We start from the raw sequence: 8,813 nt of genomic DNA, 5'->3' as shown, positions 1-8,813 counted from the left end.
AAAATTGTTCAGAGTAGTTAAATCACAAGCAGATTGTGATAAATTGCAGGAAGACCTTGTGAGACTGGAAAATTGGACATCAAAATGGCAGATGAAATTTAATGTGGATAAGTGCAAGGTGATGCATATAGGGAAAAATAACCCATGCTATAGTTACACAATGTTAGGTTCCATATTACGTGCTACAACCCAAGAAAGAGATCTAGGCGTCATAGTGGATAACACATTGAAATCGTCGGTTCAGTGTGCTGCGGCAGTCAAAAAAGCAAACAGAATGTTGGGAATTATTAAGTAATGGTGAATAAAACAGAAATGTCATAATGCCTCTGTATCACTCCATGGTGAGACCGCATCTTGAATACTGTGTACAATTGGAGATAATACCCTTATTCAATAAACATACACACGGCTAATGCGACTCCAACACTGCTCTAAGCTTCAACGGCAAGAGGAAACGTGGAAAAAGATTTGCATTCACCAAAAAAGTGGGGAGTAGCTTGCTTGTTACGGCGGTTACTACCCCAAACCAAATAAGCCTGGTACTTCACTTTCAATGCATATCCAGCATAGCTCTCTGCTTCAATGGCAGGGGAGAAAGACTGATACATCACACATATCCAGCATAGCTCTCTGCTTCTACGGCAGGGGAGAAAGTCAGATACTTCACTTTCAATGCATATTCAGCATAACTCTCTGCTTCAACGGCAGGGGAGAAAGTCAAATACTTCACTTTCAATGCATATTCAGCATAACTCTCTGCTTCAACGGCAGGGGAGAAAGTCAGATACTTCACTTTCAATGCATATCCAGCATAACTCTCTGCTTCAACGGCAGGGGAGAAAGACTGATACTTCACACATATCTAGCATAGCTCTCTGCTTCAACAGCAGGGGAGAAAGTCAGATACTTCACTTGCAATGCATATTCAGCATAACTCTCTGCTTCAACGGCAGGGGAGAAAGTCAGATACTTAACTTTCAATGCATATCCAGCATAACTCTCTGCTTCAACGGCAGGGGAGAAAGACTGATACTTCACACATATCTGGCATAGCTCTCTGCTTCAACAGCAAGAGAGAAAGTCAGATACTTCACTTGAAATGCATATTCAGCATAACTCTCTGCTTCAACGGCAGGGGAGAAAGTCAGATACTTCTCTTTCAATGCATATCCAGCATAACTCTCTGCTTCAACGGCAGGGGAGAAAATCAGATACTTCACTTTCAATGCATATCCAGCATAACTCTCTGCTTCAACGGCAGGGGGAATGAAGAAAAGTAGATCTATATACAGACAACAACCAACAAGGTCTGAATTATTTAGTCTGGGTAAGCATGGGTATAGCTTGCTTATTGCGGCAGTTACTACCCCTAACTAATTAAGCTAGATATTTCACTTAGAGGCAGTTCCAACACTGCTCTCTACATTAATGGTGGGGGTGGAAGGGAAATAGAATCAAAAGGTTACTAAAAGCCAAGAGTAACAGATAAGAATGAGAAAAAAAAAAGTGCAAAACTTACTGGGCAGACTGGATGGGCCGTTTGGTCTTCTTCTGCCGTCATTTCTATGTTTCTATGTTTCTATAATTCTGGTCGCCGCATCTAAAAAAAGATATAATTGCGATGGAGAAGGTACATAGAAGGGCTACCAAAATGATAAGGGGAATGGAACAGCTCCCCTATGAGGAAGGACTAAAGAGGTTAGGACTTTTCAGCTTGGAGTAGAGACGGCTGAGGGGGGATATGATAGAGGTGTTTAAAATCATGAGAGGTCTAGAACGGGTAGATGTGAATTTATTTATTTTATTTATTTATAGGGTTTATATACCGGAGGTTCCTGTATAAAATACATATCACCCCGGTTTACAAGAAACAAGAACTATCGCTTCATTTAGCGGTTTACATTGAACATTGAACATATTAATTAACATTGAACATTGGACATTGAAACATAAAACATTGAACATTGAACATATAATTAAATTACGAATTAGTATATATTGCTGACAGTTAATAAATAATAACATAATAAATAAATAGCTGTGGGTTATAAGGAGTTCTACATGATTGCATACTAACGAAAAATGGCGGCGGCCATAGACGAAAAAGATTGGACGGCAGGAGGTCCTTCCGGACCCTCGCTGGACTTTTGGCAAGTCTTGTGGGGGTCAGGAGGCCCCCCACAAGCTGGCCAAAAGTTCCTGGAGGTCCAGCGGGGGTCAGGGAGCGATTTCCCGCCGCGAATCGTTTTCGTACGGAAAATGGCGCCGGCAGGAGATCGACTGCAGGAGGTCGTTCAGCGAGGGTTCCGGCGCCTCGCTGAATGACCTCCTGCAGTCGATCTCCTGCCGGCGCCATTTTCCGTACGAAAACGATTCGCGGCGGGAAATCGCTCCCTGACCCCCGCTGGACCTCCAGGAACTTTTGGCCAGCTTGTGGGGGGCCTCCTGACCCCCACGAGACTTGCCAAAAGTCCAGCGGGGGTCCGGAAGGACCTCCTGCCGTCCAATCTTTTTCGTCTATGGCCGCCGCCATTTTTCGGCGCCATTTTGGAAAATGGCGCCGGCTGAAGACGACATAATAATGACCCGATTATTTCAACTGGTCTCTTTGTGAAGTTATATGCTGTGGGATGGGGAGAGAGCGAATAGTCTGAAACATGACTTTCTTCCTGCTCTTAGCTTTCTGGGAATGCTTGTTTAAACAACCAAGTCTTAAGTTTCTTTTTGAATGTAGCGTGGTCAGGTTCAAGGCGGAGGTCTGGAGGTAGCGAGTTCCATAGTGAAGGGCCCGCTGTGGAAAGCACGCGTTTCCTCAGGGAGGATTTAGCCGGTTGGGTGATTAGTCTGTTCTAATACGCACTTCGCGTCGGTTTCATGGAGGTGTGTAGCTGAATTTGAAACGTTAAGTTGAGAGGAGCTATGTTGTGTAGTGCCTTGTGTATCATCATTATGGACTTGAATTGGATCCTGTATTTAATTGGAAGCCAGTGGAGGTGATGAAGGATTGGAGTGATGTGGTCTCTTTTTGGCGTTTGAGAGGATTCTTGCAGAGGCATTTAGGACCATCTGAAGTGGTTTGGTGGTGCATGCTGGTAGGCCTAGTAGGAGGGAGTTACAGTAGTCCAGTTTGGGTAGTATGATGGCTTGAAGTACCATGCGGAAGTCTCTGTATAGCAGGAGTGGCTTTAGTTTCTTTAAGGTCTGTAGTTTAAAGAAACATTCTTTTGTTGTGTTATTAACGAATTTGTTGAGGCTGAATCCGTTGTCTAAAATGATCCCCAGGTCTTTTACTTGTTGAGAGGTGGAGTGCAAGGAAGTATCCGTAAGTTGACTAGAGATAGGAGGTGTGGGTGATACATAGTTTTCTGGTGCTATAAAGAGGAGTTCGGTTTTGTTTGTGTTTAAAACCAGGTTGAGGCTGGCGAGTAGTTTGTTGATAGCTGACAGGCATGTATTCCAGTATGACATTGCTTTGTGTAGTGAATTGGTTATTTACTCTTTCAGATAATAGAAAGACTAGGGGCACTCCATGAAGTTAGCATGTGGCACATTTAAAACTAATCGGAGAAAGTTCTTTTTTACTCAACGCACAATTAAACTCTGTAATTTGTTGCCAGAAGATGTGGTTAGTGCAGTTAGTATAGCTGTGTTTAAAAAAAGGATTGCATAAGTTCTTGGAGGAGAAGTCCATTACCTGCTATTAATTAAGTTGACTTAGAAAATAAACCACCGCTATTACTAGCAATGGTAACATGGAATAGACTTAGATTTTGGGTACTTACCAGGTTCTTATGGCCTGGATTGGCCACTGTTGGAAAAGACTATTAGCATTTCTGTGCCACATGGAGACTTTGACGGCAAAGAGCTCCACAAGCGTCAATGGAAACAAGTCCAACAACTTGCCAACTCCATTTGGAGTCATTGGAAGAAAGAGTACTTGATGACTCTCCAGTATCGAAGCAAGTGGCAATCCAACTAGCCCAACATCTGAGAAGGTGACCTCATCCTTCTCAGAAACAGCCAAGCCCAATGCAACAGCTGGCCTTAAGGGGCTCATCATCAAGACTTACCCCGGAAATGACGGACGTGTTTGCAAGATTGAAGTAAAGACTGTGAACCAAGGGACAGCCAAGATCTTCTACAGGCTCATCAATGAGGTAGTGCTCCTCATGCCGCATGAAGAGAACTCCATGGACCATTGTCCACTTCAGAGACTCCTTCTCTCTTTGTGTTGTCTGTCTCTCATTTCAGCTTGGTGAAACCCTTTGAAGAAGACATCGCCTGGATGACTGAGAGACCGAGATGATCGAGAACTTCCCTGAACGTTGAAGGATCCAGTTATAGTGAACTTTGCACTGTTGCATAATGATATAAGAACTGATATAATGGTATCCTGCGATACCAGATGAGGAGTGTTCTGTCCCCAGCAGTGGGTACATGCTTGTATCTGTATATATCATAGTTTAACTGTGTTTAGTGCAGTCCTCCCTTCTGAGGATTCTTAATACTGAAACATTTTTTGTAGCCCATGATAAAAATCTGTCAGCCTTTGCCTTTAAGAGGAGCCTTTGCTCTTAAGAGAAGCTCCCTCCCCCCCTCCACTTTCTCTCACTATTGAAAGAGCTTGAATGCCCCTCAATCTAACTTGAGTCTTCCTAGGTGCCTCATAGGCTCAAGGGACTGCCCTTCATGCTCCCCCTGTGTTACATGGTTCTTAGGCTCGCTGCCATTGGACCTTGCTCCCTGCCCCCAGCTTGTGGAGGCGTTTCCTTTAGCAGCTCTCAATGAGAGTTCAGTCTTGTTCCACGCTTGCTTCTGAGCCATCAGCGCTCTGTAAAACCCGTGAAACGATCAGGTTTTTTACCTTCTCTCTTACTTTATTTGTTGAGTTTTATATACCGTCATTTGGTAGAGCCAGCACAACAGTTTACAAAAGTATACATTTTTCTTAGCAGTTGTGTAACAGAAAAGCAATGTGAACGTTATATTTTCTTAGCAGTTGTCCTTCTTCTAAGGACTAAATGAGCCTCATATTCCTCATGCTTCCTACCTCTACCATAAACCAACTCCTGCAACACAAGAGACTCCCTTCCCCCTTCTCCTGCCTCATCTCCAGTTACCAAAGATCTTTGCCTTGGGGCTTGCATTTGAATTGCAGCAATTGTAAGTAGAATTTACTTGTACAATAAATAATTACAAACTTAAAGAATCTTTGTCTTGAGGACTGATTGGAGAGAAAGTTTAGCTGCATGAATAGGAAAAAGCATGGCTGTTTACCTGATTCAGAACACATCTACACTTAGTAAGATCCCCATCGTACCTTGGAGGAGGATGCAGATGATGCGTGGGGTCAGCAGGCTGTTCTGGATATACTATATGAGTGTTTATATGCGTGTGTGTGTATGCATTTTATATGTTTCTGTGTATGTGGTTGTAGAGGAGTGTGTGTGTGTGTGTGTGTGTGTGTGAGAACCTGTAGGCATGTATGTCTGTGTGTTTGTGAGAGTTTATGTGTGCGTGTGTATTTGGGGGAAGCCTGTGTATTTGAATGGGTACCTATGTGTGTGTGTGTTTTTGTATGTGTGTGGTGGAGTCTGTGTGTGTGTAAGTGTGTGTGGAGTAGCCTGAGTCTGTGTGTGTGTGTGTGAGATCCTGTGTTTATATATATGTGTATGTATCTGTGCCTGTGCAGAGCATATTGGCTTTGCTGAGTGCACCTTCCAATGTTCCAGGCACCACCTGGTGGCCACAAACAGACAAGACAGTGTGATTGACAGAAGCCTTTTATATATTTTCTGTAGAAGATATATGAAACAAAATGAAAAATATTTGATAAAGCCCATAAAATGCAACATATAAAAAAATGGAAAAAAGACACCTCTAGAAAATTGCCCTGTCTAATATTCACTAAAATGTTATCACTGTGTGTGCATTCTGTTACAAATCCCAGCCACAGGACTCCACGGCCGGGCTCTCACCTCCACTTCTGCCGGCTCCAGGGCTGCTCACGGCATTCCCCGCTCCTCTCTGGGCCACGGCTGGGCCTCTCCATGGCGGCGTCCCCACGAGGCAGATGCCACCAAGCTCCCCCTGCAGACTCCACCCCCTAGGCGCGCACGCTGGAGGCTGAAATTTAAAGGGGTCGCAGCAGCTGGACTTAGGTGGGCCTCCGTCTGAGGTCCTCTAGGGATGACGAGAGAGTCAGCCAGGGGCCAGCAGCGGTAGTACAAGTAGGTGATAAGGTCCGGACAAGGCAGAGTCCCAGAGACCCGGGCGCCAAGGAGAACAGGAGATAGACAGAGGGTGCCCAAGTAAGAACAGGCCGAAGCTGAGAAGCCAAGTCCAGAGTAGGTTCACCGGGAGCGTCGTAGAGCAAGATGAAGTCAGGGCAGGTGGCAGGCAAGGAAGAGTGGCAAGACAAGCATGGATCAAAACCAGGAGTCAGATAGAGAATGATCAGGCAAGGCAAAGGTCAAGTCAGGAGATGGGCAGGAACGTAGTCAGACGTAGCAGGGGGGTCAAAGCCAGGAGTCAAACAGTAGCATGGTCAGACGAAGCAGAGGACAAAGCCAGGGGTCAAACAGTAGCATGGTCAGACGAAGCGGAGGTCAAAGCCAGGAGTCAATCAGTAGGAGACAAGCAGGGTAGACACGGGACACAGGAGCAGGAACAGATACCAAGATCAGAAACAGGAACACAGACGAAGCAGGTACAAGTCCGGAACCAGGAACACGGAGGAAACGTAGGAACAAGCAACTAAGCACATGACTAGCGTGGAGAACTGTTGCCAAGGCGAGCTTTGACCATCAGAGCTCGCCCTAAATAGTCCCAGGTTGATGACTTCACTGAAAGGGGCCAGCAGCCTTAGCCTGCCGCGGCCCCTTTAAATGACCTGAGGAGTAGTGCGCGCATGTGCGCCTAACGGGCAGCGGCATCCCTGCTGCACTCTTGGCCCACCAGTGGCAGGCAAGCTGCGAAGAGGATGGCAGCCCCAGAACCCCACTGCCACATCATGCAGCCAGGGCCCACCCCTGGCGAGGCGGCAGAGCATTGGGTGAGGAAGGCTGGTCGCTGAGATCACAGCCGGCCGACGCAACACCTGTGGTGAACCTCGTCCAGAGGAACTACCAAATCTGACACTACAACACGCAGGCATAGGTTCTGCCATCACATCTCTCCTATGACTGTGACATTGACTTCATTCTAGGGAAGACACGACCCAGGGGTAGAATCTATCCACTCTTTGTGCCAGCAGAGATGTAGCATGAGGCGCATAGCATTAAGGCAGAGTAGCATAGGAGATGCCAGTCATTCCATTGGTAAATTTATAAACCCAAACAATATAACATGAAAAAATTATGAATTCAAAAAGAGACCTGTTATATGGATGTCAATAATCTGAGTGTACCTTCATACGATGCTGTAAAAAAATACGGCTATCGTGACTGTGAAGCCTATGTGTAGGCTTTAAAAATCATTAGGTACCCCAGTGTTGGAATGCAAACTTTTGTAGTGCTCACTGTCCACTGTGCAATTGTTGCTGAAATGATCACGTGGATACTGTTGCAATATTCACTTATCTCAAAATTGTAGTCGGTCTTGCCTCAGCCGACATCCTGATGTTTCGGAGGCTGGCTCCTTCTTCAAGGGCTGGATATGCGCAAGAGAGACCGGTATTCCAGTGAAACATTAGATGTTGTGACAGTGAATCTGGTGGAACACAGGTAAAGTGTGCAAAAAAAAAAAAGGAGACATCTTTTAGTTATTGAAAAAACAATTAACTTAGGCTGAGATGTAGAGAGATACATACTTGATTACTGTGCCAGCAATGTTCAACTTGTTAAGTTTGTATAGCGGTCTGTGAAGCTCCGCTGTGGAGGAAATGAAATGACCAGAGAACTGTTTACTCTGTCTTAACTGCTGTAATTGTTAGCCTGCTTGTTAAAACCTGCAAACGGGCAGAAAAGGCTGCTGTTTTTTTTAAAACTTGAAGTGGTAAAAGTTGTGCTCAAATCTCGGAGTAAAATTTAAAGTACTTACTGAAAAACAAGCGGCTGCTCCCACGACTCTGTGCTGGCGCGAAAACGCCGGCAGAAGACTCCATATTTAAAGGGAGAACCCTCTGTGAGAAAGAGGGCGGAGCTGTGGGGCGTCACTGGCTGCTGTGCTGAAAAAAAACTTGCCGGACTGAAAATGAATGACGTTTGCCATGTTAAACAAAGCAACCTCAGCTAAACAAACTTAACAAGTTGAACATTGCTGGCACAGTAATCAAGTATGTATCTCTCTACATCTCAGCCTAAGTTAATTGTTTTTTCAATAACTAAAAGATGTCTCCTTTTTTTTTTTGCACACTTTACCTGTGTTCCACCAGATTCACTGTCACAACATCTAATGTTTCACTGGAATACCGGTCTCTCTTGCGCATATCCAGCCCTTGAAGAAGGAGCCAGCCTCCGAAACATCAGGATGTCGGCTGAGGCAAGACCGACTACAATTTTGAGATAAGTGAATATTGCAACAGTATCCACGTGATCATTTCAGCAACAATTGCACAGTGGACAGTGAGCACTACAAAAGTTTGCATTCCAACACTGGGGTACCTAATGATTTTTAAAGCCTACACATAGGCTTCACAGTCACGATAGCCGTATTTTTTTACAGCATCGTATGAAGGTACACTCAGATTATTGACATCCATATAACAGGTCTCTTTTTGAAGTCATTCCATTGGAGCATACAAAAAACCATAAACGGGGTGCTCCTCTCTGTCAAAGTATGGCTGAACCTGGCTGACCCACCAGTTCAGTTGG

At 44.9% G+C, this 8,813-nt stretch overlaps 1 long non-coding RNA gene across 1 annotated transcript; it reads right to left on the bottom strand.

Annotated features, from left to right (window-relative positions):
* Positions 1–7,622: 7,622 nt before the first annotated feature.
* On the bottom strand, positions 7,623–8,123 carry LOC115081439. The gene is made up of 3 exons (XR_003853803.1): positions 8,041–8,123; positions 7,811–7,871; positions 7,623–7,710 (listed from the first exon to the last, which is right to left on the bottom strand). It is a non-coding gene; the product is annotated as an uncharacterized LOC115081439 (long non-coding RNA).
* Positions 8,124–8,813: the final 690 nt, after the last annotated feature.

The sequence above is a fragment of the Rhinatrema bivittatum genome, chromosome 1 (genome assembly GCF_901001135.1).
Source record: "Rhinatrema bivittatum chromosome 1, aRhiBiv1.1, whole genome shotgun sequence".
Lineage (NCBI taxonomy): Eukaryota > Metazoa > Chordata > Amphibia > Gymnophiona > Rhinatrematidae > Rhinatrema > Rhinatrema bivittatum.
This window is presented reverse-complemented; position numbering and strand designations above follow the sequence as displayed.